This window comes from Lissotriton helveticus, chromosome 5_1, assembly GCF_964261635.1.
Source record: "Lissotriton helveticus chromosome 5_1, aLisHel1.1, whole genome shotgun sequence".
In the NCBI taxonomy this organism is placed as follows: domain Eukaryota; kingdom Metazoa; phylum Chordata; class Amphibia; order Caudata; family Salamandridae; genus Lissotriton; species Lissotriton helveticus.
In genome coordinates, this window is record NC_136065.1 from 664,334,947 (window position 1) to 664,355,879 (window position 20,933).

Here is a 20,933-nt window from a genome sequence, read left to right on the forward strand (position 1 = left end):
CAGGGGAGGCTCCTCTGCTCCGGTGGAGGAGCGTTGCCCCACTGCTGGAAGGCAGCAGACAAAAGAAATGAAAATGACAATAACATTATTTTATTGTCAATTTATTTTCCACTTCCATCCGCGGAGTGTCGGGTGGGCCTGCTAGAAGCGTCTGCAGGGGGAGGAGGAGTGGTAGACACTGAAAGTGCACATGTCCATTTGGCTGACCGTCTTAGGATGGCCAAACAGACATGCGTTCTTTGATATCTCCAGACTGTACCTTGGAAATATCAGCAGTGCTCTGGGGCACAGGCTCCCAGTACCTGCTGGAGCGAAAAATAGGCCCGCTCTGCCCAATTCTTACACTTCTCTCATGCTGAGAGTGATAGCATGAGAGAAGAGATGGGATTCAGTGGAGAGTCTGGGAGAGTGTGCTCATGGGGATTGCAGTGCCGAGAGCAGAAGAGCAGTGCGGGAGCAAAAGATCGGGCTCGGTGCAGTGAAAGGTAAGTGTACATTTCTTTATATTTTTGTACTTTTCCTCCCGACCTCGGATTAGCAGCAGCTGCCACTGTCATCAACTACACGTCATTGTATGTTAGGCAAAATCTGGCCGTGTGCTGAACAGAAGACACCATGTTCATCAAAATTAGTTCTTTAGTTGAATGTGCGAAACAGCACAATGTGTTGAGAAAAGTAAGTGAAATCTTGAACTTTACTGCATTATGTTGGACAGATCTTGCGTTAAAAAAATCAACAAAAAATACTGGCAGGAGACTGGGTCAAACAGAAAATGCTTTTCTGCAGGGACCAGTCTCTGTGGACAAAAATGCTGTGAAATCTTGTAAGGTAAAATTTGAAAATTTCACATAAGCACAGTCAGGAATTTTCAGCTTCACCTAGCATACTCACTAGACATCCTATATTACCTCACTCTTCTGCTGAGTCACCACAGCATGTGGTTGCACGGATGGTCCAGATGCTTGCACCTTAACCCAAAGATCTTTTCTCTCCCTGTATCAGACCCTTTAGAAACAAAGCCTTCACAAGGCCTTTGGGGTCCTTCATTATAAACCTGATACCACTCACCTCTTTGATACTAGTAAGTGAGGAGCAGTCCACAAATAACTTTCCGATGCTTTCAGTCTTATGTGGTCAACAGCATTTTTCACAGCTAAACTGTTACTGTGAGGGCCCCTCTTTGCTTTCTGCTTTCACCTTCCCTTCAGCAGAGCCCATCTTCCTATGTAGGGCTGCCATGGAATTTATCAGCAGTTGTTTTCTTCCAGATTGTTTCTGGGTATCTTTGTGTGTCAAGTTGAATTGTATTTAGTCATGTGCTCACCGGCACCCACTTGCTCATATTAAGCACTGCCCTCCCTCTGCAGTCCTGGAATCTGAGCTATGGACCTGTGCAGCAGGAGGTTGAGCTCAGTGTGGATGCTGTAGTGAGAGAATCGCCCGCCACTGGGGAAAACCAGTGGCTGAGAGCCCGGCAAGATGCTGTTTACCATCTACCCTCTACTGACGAGTGGGGTCCTTTGAGACTGATTTATTCCACAGTCCTCTCCATTTTCAGCCTGAAAGTGAAGTTCAGTGGAGAGTTGGAGCTCTCCCAGCACATTTCTTAATGCTCAACGCTGCCACAAAGCAGCAACTTGGCAGGGCAGCAGGTGTGCAAACCTCACCCGAGGCCAAGATGGGAATGATTCTCCTCCGAATACCTGGAGTTTAAACTGGTCAAAGGCAACAACTGGGTCAGCGAAGTAGCTCCGTCAGTGGTGGCCCCTCCATTAAGGCAGATGAGCTTTGCTCCCCTGCTGCCAGCACCACAAATGTGAAGAATAAAATGGTAATAAACTGAATTTATTACCAGTTTATTTTTCCCGTTCCCCAGCCCAAGCAGGTGTTTGGGGGTGGGGCCCCTGCTGCTGACCGGCAGTAGGGAAGTGCTGCTCACTCCACCAGTTTGCACTGTGTGTGTCACTTTGGCTGACTGTCTTGTGATGGCTAGCCTGACATGCGCAGTGTACACCTCTCCACCCAGCTGTCTCAGACAGCTGGCTGGAGAGCAGGCACAGGCACCCAGTGCCTGCAGGAGCGTAGAGGCAGCCTGCTTGAGACAATCCTGGTGCTGCTTGCATGCTGCTGAACATTATCAGCAGCATCAGAGCAGCGTCGGTATTAGTGCAGAGAATTAATATTTGCTTCAAGTTCAGGCCAGTGCAGAGGGACTGAAGTAGAGGACCAGAGGAGGCGAGCCTGCGGAATGGGTAAGCACATTTTTTTTCATCTATTTCTCACTGACAAGCACTATTACTCACACTGCCTTCACACAATGCCAGAGGTCTCAGTCGTGGTTTGTTATAAACACTGGAACTCATTTATGAGGTTTTGCCTTTAGGCAGCGCTGCAGGCCTTACTGCTGCGATGCCCTACGGCAAAAGAAAAGGGCAGGGATGCGCCGTACCTATCAGATACGCCACATTCCTGTCCTTTTCCCCTGTGCCAGTGCACATTGGGCCGCCGTGTACCAACGCAGGCATCTTTGCACCATGGCGCAAGGGTGCCTGCATTGCAGGGATGATTATCTTCCTGCTTAAAAACAATCACAAAAGGCAGTTTTTATCTTTCTATGTGTGCTGCAGAATAGCACACATAGAAAAAGGAAAAAGGAAAAACAAGGAGAAATAAAGATATTTCTCCTCGTTGTGCCTCCCTTACGCCTGCCCTGGGGAAGCGTATGTTTTTGGCGCTGCCTCAGAGTCACGATTTCTCGTAAATCTAGTGCAGTGTCAAAAAGCCATGGATGCTGCTGGGAATTACCCCAGCAACAGCCATTGCACACAAATCTAATGCAGAAAACTGCGTTAAAGCGAACGATAATGACGAGGCAGTTTTAAGCCAAAAAAAGTGGCTTAGTGCTGCCTCGTAAATATGGAGCAGGCTCCTGCGTCATGGAACGTCACAAAAAGTGATGTTCTGGACGCGCAAGGGGCCTCATAAATAAGGCCCACTGTTTATAATGAGCCATGACTGACAGCTTTGGAGTTGTCCTTAAAGACACGCTTGTCAGTGGTTGGTTGCCTCACTAAATAGATGGGTTACCAGCCGCCACTGAGCTCTGTGCAACATACAGGGAGAGGAGGGATCTCTCAGCACCACAACACTTTTGCTCTATCTTCATCATAGCTATTTTATCATTAACAGAATCAGAAGAAATTATTGATTTAATTGTCATCAAAGATCAACAATATTTAAAATAATAAATTCTTTCAATTAGACGAAGAAAGTTTCAAACCATCAATCTCAGTGCATTGCCTCAGCAATCAATACACTACTAAAAACTATTTTAAAACATTATAACGATTATAACAAACTAGATCATTAGTAGGTGACTTTGCTGAAACAATCAATTGATCAATTTTAGTAATTTTATATTTGGAGCACAAAGGTTTTATGAATCGATTTCTAGCTTCCACCACAGTCTCATTCAGACAATCAAAGAATACATGCTAAATATCTTGAGTCCCACCATTACAAAGATTGGACGTCCTGATCATGTTTCCTTTATCGGACTAGTGTGTTTTATAATCATTTCAGGGTAAAATACCTAGTGTTAATATGAGTATAAAATGTCTAACACTGTGTTCCAAAGGAAACATTAAATAACATTGGATCTGCTAAGAGGATATTCTATCAGCATAAAGAACGAACAATGGAAAATATCACTATTATAGCTTATTCTGACAGCACAATTTTTTGAAACTACTTGAGTTGTGCAGCTGTCCACATCGTAAGTGGTCGAGCGTACACTGCAATTGTGCAAGGGCAACCCTAAGATTATTATTAAAAGTATAATTGTTTTACTTTCCCATTAAGGGTTTCCTGTTTTAAGTAGTCTCCTAATGTGCTTTAGGATGCATATAACAAATTATAACTAATCATTATACTTCCATCGCATTCAGGATGATGACAATATGATAGAATCTGAAAACAAGTCTCCTATTTTTAGATTTAATGTAGTTTGATGCTATGATTAATTCTGTCTAACAGCCCACCCAACCCGTATCAATTAATCCATTTATGTTATTGCTTCAGCTTTATAAATGTATGCAATCAATCTAAAACACGAATCAAGAGATTACAAAACAGAAATTATAATGACCCCAGTAAAAAATACATTACAAATAACACATCCATTTTACATTTTACACTATCGTCGCCCTAGTATTGCAGTTCATTAAACAACAGTTTTCTTTAGTGCCATTAGAAAATGTTATGCCTAGTCTGAGATACAACTTAATTAAAAGAGCAGCAAATTTAAGTGAACTGTCCACCTCTATTAAAAAAAACGATACCAAACAGGATAACAAGGAAATAGAGTGGACGTGATTCGTGCTATCCTCGGCCATGTAAAGAAGCTAATAAAGTGTTAGTATAATGTGCTGTTGTTACAATCAATATGAATCCTCAATTAAGAACAGAATGTATAGATCAATAAGAAGCGTAACTCCTAAGTATCACTTACTTAAATGTAACTGAATCTAAAAAACAACCTGAACACAAAAATGGAAAATAAAACGGATTGCTATTCCCTAATGACAGCTATCTAATACAATATGACATGAAATAAAGTTCAATTTTTTTTGCTGACGTCAACTGTGCAAATAAACTATAAAAGTGTTTTTACTAAATGCTTATGCTTTTCAATTTAGCATCCCTCTCCTCTGCAAACACAATCAGTATTAAACTGCAAAGGCAGACCTCCTGTAGTGTTAGCCACAGCACTACTCGACAACCAGATCAGCAAATTTCTGTACCAAGGTTAAAGAGAAAATCAGGGCACTTACTGCTATAGATGCTAAGGTTGGAAAAGGAGTGGTCGGGTAATCTCCCAGGCTGTACAGATGTACGATGCAACCAGAGAGAAGATGGAATTCGGAATCAGTACAGAGACATAGAGCCATTGCTGCCTTTCAGTGTCTAACCTTATGCTTATTAAAAAGGGAAGTAGGTAGCGCCTTCTTCCCTGTAGCGCCTTCTTCCCTGCAGCGATGAAGTGCAAATTAACATAAAGTGCACAATAGTTTCATCTCCTCCCTGATTACAATTAACTACAAGCCGCAGAGCCTATAGATTTACTTGACCAGTTGCGGATATTTGACATTACAAGCAGTGTGCCGAATCTGAATGTTATATATAGCGAGCTTCTTACTTCTGGATATATCTTGTTCATACACGGTTCGTAGAGGCAAGATTTCAATTCCTGAAAACGCAATGCGCTCCTATGCTGTACTGAGTTATAGGACCAGCATTCTTTTTGATTAGCTGCGTACCCAAAGGAGACATCAACTCAGTGTTGGTTCAAAACTCTGGGCAGCCTATACCTGCTAAAGCGCTTGAAATATATTTGTACCAAGGTAATTTGCATAACTTTATTAACTCAGGTTTATTCACATTCAAATCCAATACAAGATTGGTTTGAGTGCTAAATATGCTTCTACAGTGGCATTGCCCAATTCCATCTCTAGGGCAGCCGTTGTAGTCCCGGAGCCCTGGTGAAGAAGGCTTCGTAGAAAATGATTCTCTGTTTTCGCCAACCTGGTAGTCTTTTTGTGGCCCCATAGCTCTGCCCCATAGAAACCTGTTGACACTGCCTTCATTCGGTACATTTCAAGGGCTGGACAATTAATCTGCGTCCATATTTACTTGAGACTCATAAAACAGCATTGGCATATTGGCTTAATGTAGCTTTACTTTTTAATAGCTGTTTGGACCAAGATATTTTTTCATCGACTCTAACGTCTAGATAATCATGGTCCACGTGATCCAAAGGTCTATCATACATTTTTGATACCTTCCTTGGGTTACCTCTACAATTTAAATTCATAAACTTTGTTTTCTGTATGGTAATCGTAAGATTCGTTTTTGCCCATTCTACTAAAGGATTGAGCAGCAGTTTGCCCAGGAAAGTTTTCACGTCAAACCAGCAAAGACATGGGGAAGTAGTCTAACCCATATTGATAATCGCAATATCAAAGTTACCTAATTTTTCAGCCTCATCTTTCAATCAATGTTTTATCTTTTAGGAGTAGAGGGTAAATCCCTTTATCATAAGGATTTAGCAAACCTTATACCTCAAATAAATACTTAATAAAACAACGGTAACATTATTTACTTTACCTTGTACTGCTACAGTAGCCACAGCACATATTGCAATGGATTAACCTGACCTCTCAACAGTGCTCCCACTGATTCAACAGACCGCAGTCTATTAGGTTGAGGACTAGCACCTTCCAATTCATCTTCAACCTTGCTCCTCGTACACTAAAATTCAGCCAACCATTAGAAATATCAAAGAATTGTAACATGAAATCCTCTTCTTTATATAGTGCACAGTTGGTTACTTAAAATGTGATCAAAGATTAAATACACCTGTTAAATAATTTGCTTGGCCCTTACTCATCCCTGCTGGTCATGTAATTGACCATTGCTTATGTGTATCATCTTCCTTTATAAGATCAGGAACTACAATTCCGAAGGTCCTATTCCTAAAGAAAGGACATTTGTACTTAAAATAGATTTTTACACTGATTCCCCTCATCATAGCTTTGACTGGTCTTACTTAAATATCAACATTTAAAATCTAATAACTACAATTTTAAAACCCATTTATGCTTACAAGACTAGTAATGAAGGATGGACAAAACTCCTATTTATTTTCAGTATCAAAAATGAAATGCAAATTACTAGCCCCAAGTTCCTCATCAGTTGTATAGGGTCTCGAATCATAACCTAGGCGTAACTTCATCCCAGTATATAAACACTGTGCTATGGACACACCTAATTTCTAAAAAGTATTTTATTTTCAGGACAACTCGCCTTGAGCTCAAATTTTCCAACAGAGGGATATATGTACAAGCCCCTATTGCCAGGGGAACGTCAATTTTTAGGACGTTCCAGTGGCGATAGGGGCTTGGCCTTATTTACAAGGCAGCGTTAAGCCACTTATAGTGGCTTAACTCTGCCTTGTAAATAAGGCCCCTTTCACCCTATGCTTAGTGTGAAAGGGGTGGTCAATGGGTGTTGCTGTGGGCGTTCCACCGCAACACCCATTGATTCTGATGCTGCCTCCTATTTACAAGGGAGGGTAAATAGGAGGCAGCGCCAGAATTGAGACCAGGGAAAACCTGGTCTTAACCTGGCGCAACAAGGAGGAATGTTACATTTCTCCTCATTTTTGCTGTTTTCATGTGTGCTGCGTTGTGCAGCACACATGAAAACAGCAAAACTCCAATGATTGTTTATGTACAGGAAGGTCCCCCTTCCTGCACATAAACAATCATTTTTAAAAAAATGCAATTTTGCAACTTCTGTGTGTGCTGCATTAAGCACACATAGAAGTTACAAAACGGCATTTAAAGATCGTTTATGAGCAGGAAAGGGGACCTTCCTGTACACAAACAATCCTCCTCGGAACGCTGACACCCTTGCACTATGGTGCAAGGGTGCCTTCGTTGGCGGTAGGCTGCTAAACTTAGCGCCAGCGCAGGGGAAACGTAGGGCTGCACCATATTCTTGTAAATATGGTGCAGCCCTGCGTTTCAGAAGTGGAAGAGCGTGTCGTTAAGCCAAGAAGGCTAATGACACACTCTGCCACTTCTTTGTACATATGCCCCAGAGTTCTCTATGGTTCATCAGACTGGATACATTGGATACAGAACAACTTTATTTGTTGTTAATATTAATATAATTTGTTTTAATACAGATGCAGAATATTAATTTACAGTTCATAATAAATGTATTTATAAAGTTTTAAACCGATGGCTAAGTGTAGAAACTTCTCAAGAACCACTGTGCTATACACACCCTTTTAGACGACTGATTTATTTGATGCAAATTTCCTTTGGCTCAAACATCCTAATGGAGTTCCTGATGGTTTATCATAAACCCATGTTATTATATTTTAAGGCCATATTCATTATCAAAGTCAACATAGCTAAAATAAATTGAAGAGTTATGTTCTTCCCTTTCATTAGCAATTAACTTAAGCAATCATTATACTAGGAAGAAAATATACCACAAAAGACTTTCCTCATGTCAGCTAGACTTAGGGCCTATTACGAGTCTGGCAGTCCGAGGACCACCAGACGTGTAGTGGCGAGGCGGATCTAGCCACCACCACACCGGCGGTCCAACCACTCGATTACGACCTGGGCAGTCAGACCACCCTGGGACCGCGGCTTTGCTAGGGTACTACCGTTCCCTGGCATTGGAGCGACAGTCAGAGGCCGCAATATGCTTGGCAGGACTGTCACGCTGCCACCAAGCATATTAAGAGTTTCCTCTCTGACAGGGTTTCAAAGGCGGTTCCACCGCCATTAAATCCTTGGCGGAGACTAAACAAAGGGGCCCTACAGCCCCCCCCCCGTGCCTCAAACATATGTGGATGCACACAGGGGAGCATACCATGTGCCTCCTTGTGTGTATGCAAATAGGTTCCTGCACGGCATCAACTTTCGAGTTCTTGCTGTGAAGTACTCTTGCAGTGCGGTCTCATTGCGTTGCCTTTTTCAGAGGCACTGCTGCTTTTAAATGAGGGACCGCCACACCACCCGCCTGCCAGACTACTTGTTATATGTAATCTGACAGGCGGGTGTGGTGACCTTTGGCGGAGCAGTGGCACGGCGGTTTGCACCGCTGCGCCACCGCTGAGCTGAAAACTCATAATTAGGCCCTTAGTATTGAAGCCTGAACCATATTTGACCCAAACCCTATCAGGATCCTATGAACTAACGCTCCATTCAAATGACCTTTCAACCCAAGATTACATCTTGACTGAAGCAGATTTTGTTCTTATATTATCAGTACATGAAACTATTTGCCCACTTTTAGTCCTTTTTTCACTCTAGATAATTTCTGTATTCACCAAGTTTTTTTCCTTAAAAATAACTGCACCCCTTCAAGACAGACTAATTTGGGGGATACCCAGCATTGTGATATCCTTCAAATTGCTTAATTAATGGTTAGTATAGTAGTGAATGACTAATGTGTACCTTTTATCTTTGCTATAGATGGCTCTGAGATGTTCTTGCTAACAGTTTTTTTTTGTTTTCTAGTGGGGGATCCAATATATTGTTTTTTTACAAATACATAATATTTGTATATATTTCCAGAAGGTGAAATTAAAGTTCATGAAATCATTAACACAGTACTGTCCTCTACTGTTACTTTGATAAAAAAGGTTTCAACCCATTGTCAATATATTTAAAACAATTACAAGAGTTACATTTAGAGCACCCTTTTATTGGTTTTGAAAGCCACATATCAGTTTGAGTAGAAGTAGCGTGTTTATATGTGTCAGTAGGACTTAACATTTTCTTGAGCGCATCCCCACTCTTAAATGTAACAGATGGCTTTTGCTTTAATATATATCCCAAAGTCTTTATCTAAAGTCAGTAGAGGGCGATGTCTGTTGAGGATTTTCAAAATTTGCTCACTTTCCATACTGAATTGAGTCACAAATCTGATTTAATCATTATATTTTGCTTCCCGTTTTGTCATATTTTTGTTCTGTAGTAGGTTTTCTCTTGAAATAGGTTTTGTCTTTCCCTTGCTTGAGTCAGTGTCCCAGAAGGATACTCTTTATCTTGAAACTGATGAAAGTGAATGTTGATCTAGAACAAAGATTCGTTTGTACGAATAGAAAGCTCCCCACACTATGATGGCCTCCACCTTTGAGTGTTAAATTAAGCTATATTCTAGGGCCGTTTGGATTGAATGCCTTAATGGGTTGAAGCTTGTTCAGCATGGATTGGTAGTAACTCTACGCTCCCTTCCATTTAATGAATCTTGCTACAATCCTCCTGGTGTAAGTGAAGGTATGGATGTAAAAGACAAGAGTGAGATAAAAAGATAAAAAGTGTAGGGTGGTGGAAGAAACAGACATTAGGTGAATCCAAAACTAAGTTGCCTTGGTATTCAGCAACCCCGGCATCCAGCAGTGCAGTGGTGGGCTCCTAATAAATTATTTTGGCTCTTGCACTATATATTTTTTATTTTGTTTTACAAATTAAACAATGACACAAGTTCTCCATTTTCTTTATGATGTCCTCTGACCCAGGTTAACCCAGAGGGATTCCACTTGCATCTCCTCATTTGTTGATACTCCAATTAGTCTAGCAATGTAGGAAATGTCTAAATCCACTGTCCTCGTTGAGACTCCAACAACATGTTGATACTTTCATCTTCTGCTATGTGCCCTGCTCTGCTCCTGCTATTGTAACATCGTTTTGTGCCTGAGTCCTCTGTAGTGCCTGCCAGGTCACTGATCAGTCATGATTGCACCCGACCACAAGCTGACATAAGGAGTAGCCTCCTTGTTGTTTGAATAATGCATTGGGGAGAGATAGACCCAAGAGGATTCTGGTGCTCAGATGTTGTCTTTACAAACTCAACTAAGGGGATTCGAAGTGCACCCACTTCTTTTCTCCAGACCTGCTGACAGTGCTGTCATTTCCTTCAGTGATACCCTTTTGGAAGCCTATAAAGTAAGCTCTTCTAGAAAGACTTTTCTTCTCACAGACTCTGTTGGCTTTGTCCCATAATGTGTTTTTAAGAAGAACCAAGCACATAGTTGATAACGCGGCATACTTTAAAAGATTATAGTTACAATGGAAGTTGCAACTTCTTAGGACTCAACCAAAAGGGCTCAACCAAACAATTGGTTGTGGAATTATTTTTAAAGATCTCAGAAAATTAAACCCAAAAATGGCTGTTCAAAGCTTCACCTTGACAAAGGTAGTGTGAGACATAGTTCCTGCCTGAGCTTTTGCCATGGAAGCAAGGTTTAACATAGCGACCAACACAATGAAAGACTCCTGCATTGATCATCCTTCAACTTCTAGATCTTGTAGGGTTCTTTTTTAAGCCAAAGTGAGGGTTGTAGTAAGGCTGGCATTTGACTGATTGAGATGTTCTAAGGAGGAACAGGTCCCCAATTATAACTGGGTATCCTGCAACTGAGGTAGTTACTTTTGTCATGATAAAAGGACTAAGTTCAGCCACAGAGGCACTTTCTCAGTTCTGATCAGATTAATCTGGATACGCATTCCTATAATTTTGCATTGAGTGCTTAGTGATTGTTCATACAGAGATCATTTGGTCTCCCTAGTAGCTAGCCTGCATGTATTCTATTGTCTTAACTTTCAAAGAGTTTTCCCTGGCACCGCAGACCTGTGGCGTCTTCCTCAGCCAATGACATCGCCACCGATAGAGCTTAGTATTACACGTCTTTATTCTTCTGCTTGTAACTGCAATCTCAACATTCTAAACCAGTTTTCATTTCATTCCGCTCTAACACTTACGTCACAGCTCTACGGAGTTAATCAGGAGTCAAAAGGGTTCTGTTATTGCTAACTCGCAAGACACCACATATCCCCTCTGTTAAATACGTTATTACAATTTTTTACACAATATATATATATATATACAACTACATCTCTTCAATCAATTTTTTTGCCACTTTATGTGTTTGACCTGATTTTGTCATGGGAAACTGGGAACTGTCACCATCACTGTCCAGGACCTGCGTCGACGGGGTAGAGGCAACAACAGTCACTGATGTTTCAGAACTAGTCTCTCCTTCAATATGTAGATACGATGAACTATGCGTTAAAAGCCAAAAATGAGGAGAGTCTCTGTAATAGACTTCCCAGGGTGCTGGGCAGTCACCACTTTTATCCTGGTTCTGGTGTTAACCTGGGCTTCTATGGGAATTCACAAGGGCATATTATCAAGCCCATTATCGCCATATTAGCGGCAGTTTCCTGCCGATAAAAGCGGCGATAATGTATTGCCCTTTCTTGATAATATGGCCCAATGTTCTTCCCCAGAGTGGGCTAACGAACGTTGATGGATTAAACCCAGATCTTTTGACTGGGTGTGAGTGTTTGATGGATTCAGATGCTCCGTCCATCAGCACCCCCTTTTGTACCACTTTTGGCCGCCATAAGTGTGGCAGGGTATGCTCAGACTTGAGTCCCTTGCTCACTTTGCCACTGGATTCAAGCAAGCCGGGCTGAAGACGGCTGGAATGCCAGAAACCGGTCCTCGGAAGCTTGTTTCCGGTCCAGGGAAGACATGGCTTGGTAGTTCGGGCTGGACTGTTCCCATGTGGCACAGGGTCAGACTTATTTGCATATATCCATGTCTGAACTGGGGTGGCAGAGTGGGCTAAAGAACGGTGATGGATTAAACCCAGATCTTTTGACTGGGTGTGAGTGTTTGATTGATTCAGATGCTCCGTCCATCAGCACCCCCTTTTGTACCGCTTTTGGCCACCATAAGTGTGGCAGGGTATGCTCAGACGTGAGTCCCTTGCTCACTTTGCCACTGGATTCAAGCAAGCCGGGCAGAAGACGGCTGGAATGCCAGAAACCGGTCCTCGGAAGCTTGTTTCCGGTCCAGGGAAGACATGGCTTGGCAGTTCGGGCTGGACTGTTCCCATGAGGCACAGGGTCAGACTTATTTGCATATAGCCATGTCTGAACTGGGGTGGCAGAGTGGGCTAAAGAACGGTGATGGATTAAACCCAGATCTTTTGACTGGGTGTGAGTGTTTGATTGATTCAGATGCTCCCTCCATCAGCACCCCCTTTTGTACCGCTTTTGGCCGCCATAAGTGTGGCAGGGTATGCTCAGACGTGAGTCCCTTGCTCACTTTGCCACTGGATTCAAGCAAGCCGGGCAGAAGACAGCTGGAATGCCAGAAACCGGTCCTCGGAAGCTTGTTTCCGGTCCAGGGAAGACATGGCTTGGCAGTTCGGGCTGCACTGTTCCCATGAGGCACAGGGTCAGACTTATTTGCATATAGCCATGTCTGAACTGGGGTGGCAGAGTGGGCTAAAGAACGGTGATGGATTAAACCCAGATCTTTTGACTGGGTGTGAGTGTTTGATTGATTCAGATGCTCCGTCCATCAGCACCCCCTTTTGTACCGCTTTTGGCCGCCATAAGTGTGGCAGGGTATGCTCAGACGTGAGTCCCTTGCTCACTTTGCCACTGGATTCAAGCAAGCCGGGCTGATGACGGCTGGAATGCCAGAAACCGGTCCTCGGAAGCTTGTTTCCGGTCCAGGGAAGACATGGCTTGGCAGTTCGGGCTGGACTGTTCCCATGAGGCACAGGGTCAGACTTATTTGCATATAGCCATGTCTGAACTGGGGTGGCAGAGTGGGCTAAAGAACGGTGATGGATTAAACCCAGATCTTTTGACTGGGTGTGAGTGTTTGATTGATTCAGATGCTCCGTCCATCAGCACCCCCTTTTGTACCAATGTTCTTCCCATGTCATCTTTTGTCAGCATATGCTTTCATCTTTTATTTATGAACCAAGTCCTTCTTACAAGTTGCGTCTCCTCTCTCTCTCTCTCTCTCTCTCTCTCTCTCTCTCATTGGTCCATTGAGGCAACTTGGTTGTCATTGCTCTCCCAAACATCAATGTCACAGGACTATCACCTGTGGTCAAGTAAGGTGTTGAATGAAAAACTTGTAGGGTACAGTTTAATACAGTTTGTAAATCGAGCTTCTCAAGAGTAGCACACTGCACTTTCTTTAGCCTACTCATAATACAAACAACAAGTCTGTTGGCCTGCAGTTACAGAGGTGTGCTCTTCTGTTTATATTCAAATGTTCTAAGAAATCTCTGAATTCTCGAATGTTGAAAGGCAGGCCATCATCAGATTTCAATATAACTGGAACAACCCACGTCGCAACGGTGCCATCTAGTCTCTGAATGACTCGGTCGTGAGTAATAGATAAGAGAGATTCAATTAATGGAAATTGTGAGTATTTGTCCCCAATCACCATTAGGTGATGTCAATTTTCAAGTGGACCAAAAAAAGTCAATTGCTACTCTCTCCCTTGCATGCTTCAGCAGTTCTGACATATTTAAGGTGTGTTGAAAAACACTTGTAGAAAGGCAGTTTCATAAATGACAGGCCTTTCATTCTTTTTCAACCCTCTCATCAAGATAAGGAAACCAGGCTTGGTCTCGGAGAGCTTATTTTGTGGCAACAATTCCACAATGTCCTTCGTGGGCCAATTCAATGATTTTCTGTCGCAGACTCTCCGAAAACAGGATTCTCGACCCTCACAGTATAACTATTTCCTGAGTTATGGCCAATTCATCTTTGACATTTTGTATTTTTGATACTCACCATCACTGGTGAGAGGTCGAGTGTGTTGGTTCCATAACTGATGTGTAATTATGTCTTTCAACTTTAGCATATCACTATCATGGCTTGTGGCAGTGATAATGTGGGCTAATGAAATGGCAACAGGTGTGTTTGATTTTACAATGAAATTGAAATAGGCTGCAGCCGTCTAGGATGGATTACAGTGACCTCGCATAGGCACTCTGAAAAATAGTCAACAGGATTCTGATCCTTCCCTGAATGATTCACGATGGTAAAATTTTACTCTGTGCCAGAGTACCTGCTTGTTTCTAAGAAGTGCAATTATTCTCCAATTAAAAGTATTACATTTCTCATGAGAAGTGACGGTACTTTACCCCTCAAAATAAAAAAAGTGCTGTTACTCAGTACCGGACAGTACCAGCCCATTTAAAGCACTGCCCATCATTTAATGCGAGGCGGCATCTTGGCCTTTGGATTGTTAAATATAGTCAGTAAAGCTTGATGATCAGTTACTAGCATCAAAGGCTTTCCGTACAGGAATACTTGGAAATGTTCACAAGCCCATACCATGGCTAAACATTCTTTTTCAGGTTGTGGATAAGCATGTTCTGTTTGGTGCAAACTCCTACTTGCATATGCCTCAATTTGCCTTTGAGAATGTGAGTTTCCTTTGTGCTGTGTAAGGATTGCGCTTAACCTGACTGGGCTAGCATCAACAGCAACCTCTGTATGAAGCTTCGTATTGAAGTATGCCATTTCAGTAGCAATCTCAATGCTTTGTTGGATTTTCTTTAAACTTTTCTCACATTCATGTGCCAAATAAAATGAAACATTCTTTTTTTGTCAAGTCTCTCAATGGAGCACTTACAGTGGCAAGGTCTTGTATATATATATCTGGAACAGTAACCGGCCATGCCAAGTAATGAACACACGATAGAAACATCTTGTGAGAGATCAGCACTTAACAGCACTTATACTTTAGCAGGATTGAGTGTCCTACCCTCATCAGAAAAGATATTGCCAATGAATTTTAGCTTTGTCTTATGGAACTCACACTTGTCTGCATTCAAAGTCAAACCTGCATCAGCAAGTAAATGACATACTTGTGTGAGAGCTTTGTTGTGCTCTTTTTGTCCTGCTAGTAAAGAACTTGTACTCCCAGAGCCTAAGCCAAGCTACCCCACTGCAAAAAATGTGGCTGTTTCACTCAGCCTCTTTGCATATGACATGATGGAGTGACTCCAGGAAGGTTGTGACATTTTGAATGATAAATGGTAAGAACCATTGCTCATCTAAGAATTGTGATGATGGAGTGAACAGAGGAGATGCACTCAAACGGGGTTAGAACAGATCACTCAACTCGAGATCATGCATGTTGTGGGTAGATGAGTCCAATATGGCCGGGTCCAGCTTCTTTGGCCATGGACTTTGTTCCTTGGAATTTACGGAGTGGAAAATTGCTCAATGAGAGAGACAGGTGACTGGCACTGTTGTGGTGGTAGATGTGTCTTCCTGCATGGGGCTGGCAATGGAATAATTCTCTTTGATGTGGGACATTGAAATTGTTTCCAGCAGGGGGCTGTTCCCGAAATTGCATGCTACCATCTACTCATGACTATGACAGCAGCATCACCAAGCTCATCATCCCCAAGTACTGTGAAGATGGGAAAGACTTATGTTAGTCAACTGAATCCTGTTAGGATGGTGATGCACACTGAGTCCGACAGACATACACAATATGGTGAGACTTGGATAGTGCAGGTAACACATTGACACAGTCTACGTGGACATGAAATGTATATCTTGGTATATGGTGCTTAGAATGGGATCATGGACAACAGGCAGCAAGGTGTCTTATCTACCAGTTCAGCAGATGTATCTTGTGTGGACTGACATTGCATTATCACCTGCTGATCAATACTGCATCCAGAGAGTTGTTAGAAGGAACACGAAGATGGCGCAGTTGTTTAATTGTAAAATAACAAATATTACAGTATCGTAGAGCAAGTGTAATTGATGACGACTCACATTGTTGGGATGACATGTTTTCTAATCATGTAGGATGTATGTGAATGCAAATTCCAAAGAACACCTTAGATAAACATGAAAATAGCAATGATAAACTGGTGTGACATTGTAATGCAAAAGGAAACACACCGCAGTGTATAGGATGGGTCAACATACATACTTCACTGATGGATAACAGGGTTGATGTCCTGCTTGTAAAGAATCCCCTGATGTGACCAGATGGATGTGGAGTTGTGTTGTACCAGGAGACTTTGGGCAACTGCAGCTGTAAAGAGGGACACACAGACACATATTGCCATTATAGGGTCTTTCATTATGATAGGTTCAACACGTGTCAATGGAACTCAGGATAAACTATTCAAAGTTGTGACCTGGATGAAAAATAGTTCCACAGTGGGGGTAATAGGGCAATTAGAAATCCATGTTGGAAATGCACTGGAACATCGGTATTCAAAGTGGCATGAGACCGTTCTAATTTGGAGTCATTGACATCACAAGCAAGGACTGGTTAGCATTTGAGGTTTAGGCATACAGGCTATACAGCCATGCTATAGAATGTATTGCTTTGGCATTCTAGGATTTCGTGGAATTTCATTCCCAATGTATCTTATATACAGTTGTACCAATTTTTTGATTTGTCAGTCAAATTGTTGAGATAATGTGTGGCACACATTTGTAAGTAGAGATTAGGGATGTTGTGACAGTCATGGTGTTAGTGTCAATGGTTGTATGCAGTATGCTTCTGAAGTTGACATTGAATGCATAGACTCACACTCACCATAGTGATTGCCCAAACATGCTTTGCATTGGCTCCTGTGTTGTAGAGTGATGATATTTCCCTTGCATCTTTGCTCAGTTTGCACTAAAAGACATGCATTGATAATTGCTGGTTCACATGAAAAGTGACTTACCAGACAACTGCCATTTGCTTGGTGTGAGTGGCGAGACCACATAGGTCTATAGGCATTGCAATGGTGGTAGCAGTTAGCTGCTGTGTTTGTAATACAGGTCTTTCAACTGTGACAGTCACATGTTAAATATAAAGCTGTGGTGATGTTTTAGTGGCATCTATGCTTGGAGGCTATGCATGTTAGCTCTGCCCTAACAGACTACATTGATTTTGTGTCAGTGGTGACACAGGACAATACGGATTGCAGTGTTTTCCGGTGAATATTTTTAGCAGTCTTGGTTGTGATATTTACCTGACTGGGTGATTAGGATGTGCTGTTGTGCCAGTCCTGCAGCACATACAGTTGTGCTTGCATTGCTGTATGTATAGGGACTAGGACTGGGACAACATAATGATAGACAGGTGAGCATATACATTGTTTGTCTTGGTGTAAATGTTTAATTGAAAGTTCATGTTGCACTGGCATGTGTGGGATCTGGGACTATGTCTCATGCCTGACATGCCTGTCGTATTTGGCCATGGTGATATTAGTAGGAAGTGTGATGGTTGGGGACATGTAATGATGCGTTCATCTTGAAAAACAATGTGAAGTGAGAAGCTTCTTTAAGTCTATGGCTATTCATCAGTTGCTTCATGGATATTTTTTCCAAATCTTAAGTAGACAAGTTAGTTGGATGAACAACAAAAATATATGTAATCATTTTGGCAAAAAATCTTCCCTCCCGCCCCCATTCGCAAAGGTAAATTTAGACGTGTAGATTTACCCATGTGTAAAAGTGTTCTTGCAATTACATGTAAATCCACACTTTTGTGCTACACACCATTTGTGAATGTAGATTTACAACTAAATATAGACTTACATGTCTCTATCACCTGAATTCAGAGGGTGGAGACATCTAGGATACATTAATGAGCAGGGCCGGACTGGCTAACGGTCGTTTTGGACTGCTGCCGAGCTGGGGGCTGATGTCACTGCGGTGGGGGCTAATTTCGTTGATGGAGACCTGCGTGTGCTTCGAAATAAACAAAGCAAAATGAATTTTGTTCAGCACACGCAGCTCACCATCAACGAAATCAGCCCCCAGCTCGGCAGCATACCAAAACGCCCGGTAGCCAGTCCGGCCCTGTTTATGAGTGTAAAAATTCCTACTATTAATTTTCATGTAGGTGGAGATCTCTGCCACTGTGTTGATATTGCTATGGTAAATTATTGGGAACCATTTTAAAGTGTATTATTCATGTAATAATTATGAAAAATACTTTTATATAAAATATAAATTAAAGTAAGATAAAATATTTCTTCCTAGCATACAACTAATAAAATAAAATGCTACAGATCCGAACTCATTAAATTAAAAATATATAGAAGAAGAAATTACATTATTTGATTTAGCTTAAATCATAAAAAGAGCGGCATAACCACTAATATGCATATAATTCATGAGCAAGGTACAGGTTAATTGATAAATTCTTGTTAAAATTTATAAGAAAAGCTTTATAAAACAGAGTGCAGTTGATTCCTTCATTCTTGTGATAGCAAGTCATGCTGTAAAATACATAGTTCTTAGGTGGTTATGCTTGAGCTGTGTCCGGCAGGGTTAGTTAATTGATCTCTCAGAGTATCCCTAGGACGATTAACAAATAAAATGACAATGTTCATTTGAAAGGAAATATGTGTTTTTTAGACAGTGTGTCTTTGTGTGTATATTTCCTAAAAGAGGTCTTTTAAGTTCAGCTTGGTGATCTGAGATAAAGTGATGATGCCATTGATTAATCCCTGTTGTTTCTCCAAGAAAAAATACATATATAAATTAATTAATTTACATATATCTTTTTAATTTATGCATAGAATTTTTTAAGAATAATCAAAAGAAATCTCATCTACTGTAACATTTTTATTTTTATTTTGTTTGTGATACATTTTATTAGGAGTTGTGTTGAATTATTATCAATTAGTATTTGTTAACGAAAGTTTAAAAGTTTATTTTTATTTAACATGATTTTTTATTAAGTTTGTTATTACATTTTAAGAAAATAAAATAATTATTTAACAATTGTATGTAATTTTTTAACATAAACTCCGCCCACCTCTGTGTCCAGTGTCATCATACCCACTGGGAGTCTCGGGAGGTGGCTGTGCAGCCCCCCTCTCCTTAAAAATGAATGTTGTCCCTGGGGATGGGCTCCCTGGGGCCTCTAGAGGCACGGAGAGGGGGGGCCGTGCTGCCCCCTGTCGTAAATTTAGAGATTGGCCCCAGAAGTGGGCTCCCGGGTCCTCTAATGGCTCGGGGAGGGGAGCTATGCAACCCCTCTCCCCCTTCTAAACAGAGCCCCTGTGGTAGGCTGCCTGGGGCATATTATAATTAAATGCAGCCTGTCCACCATTTTAAATTGATTTTGCAAGAGTCTTGCAGGATCACAGCATTTTTTTCCATTTTTTACTTTTCTTTTTTGACCCGGGGGAGGTCCATGAGGGTCTCACATGGAGCTTAGGGAGTCGGGGTATCCCTACCATGCCCCCATATACCCTTTTTTCACAATTTCAGGACAGTGGCAACGGCCTCTAGGTAATATTGGTATCTATCTATCTATCTATCTATCTATCTATCTATCTATCTATCTATCTATCTATCTATCTATCTATCTATCTATCTATCTATCTATCTATCTATCTATCTATCTATCTATCTATCTATCTATCTATCTATCTATCTATCTATCTATCTATCTATCTATCTATCTATCTATCTATCTATCTATCTCTCTATCTATCTATCTATCTATCTATCTCTCTCTCTCTCTCTCTATCTCTCTCTCTCTCTCTCTATATATATATATATCAAGGGCTCTTGAAGCCCGAAACGCGTATTGCCCTCCTGTTTTACCAGCTGCAAGAAAGTAAGAACCTGTGAATTCAGTGGTCCGTCTCCTACCTTGCTTGCCTCGCCGGTCCTGGGTGGATCAGGAAGTGGCGTTTGTGGAGTTCAAAAGTATATATATATATATATATATATATATATATATATATATATATATATATATATATATATATATACATATATCACCATCAGTCCTGAACTACCGGCTCCTCCGTAGACCATCAGGTACAGACCACAACAGTGCACTTTAATTCAAGTATTTAGTGCTTTGTTCTCTTCTCCATTGCCAGCATGAAGCGTTTCGGTTGTGTGGCAGCAGCCTTGATCACATGACACCCAGTGCTGCCCCCTGTTAAAAATTTAAAGATTGGCCCCAGAGGTGGGCTCCCGGGTCCTCTAATGACTCGGGGAGGGGAGCTATGTAACCCCTCTCCCCTTTCTAAACAGAGCCCCTGTGGTAGGCTGCCTGGGGCATATTATAATTAAATGCAGCCTGACCACCATTTTTTTATTGATTTTGCAAGAGTCTTGCAGGATCACAGCATTTTTTTCCATTTTTTACTTTTCTTTTTTGACCCGGGGGAGGTCCATGAGAGTCTCACATGGAGCTTAGGGAGTCGGGGTATCCCTACCATGCCCCCATATACCTTTTTTCACAACTTCAGGACAGTGGCAACGGCCTCTAGGTAATATTGATATCTATCTATCTATCTATCTATCTATCTATCTATCTATCTATCTATCTATCTATCTATCTATCTATCTATCTGTCTCTCTCTCTCTCTCTCTCTCTCTATATATATATATATAAATATATATATATATATATATATATATATATATATATATATATATATATATATATATATATATATTCTCCCCAAAGTGCCACAAAGCATTGAAAGCGCACACAACTCACAGGAGAAAACCTTCTGTTTT

The 20,933-nt window shown here is 41.5% G+C and overlaps 1 protein-coding gene across 1 annotated transcript in view; it reads right to left on the reverse strand.

Annotated features, from left to right (window-relative positions):
• Window positions 1–16,421, reverse strand: part of WNT8B (Wnt family member 8B) — a 422,033-nt gene extending 405,612 nt beyond the window's left edge. The window contains exon 1 of the mRNA XM_078643063.1: window positions 16,366–16,421. The gene's annotated coding sequence lies outside the window, so the exon portion shown is untranslated. The remainder of the gene's footprint in view (window positions 1–16,365) is intronic.
• Window positions 16,422–20,933: the final 4,512 nt, after the last annotated feature.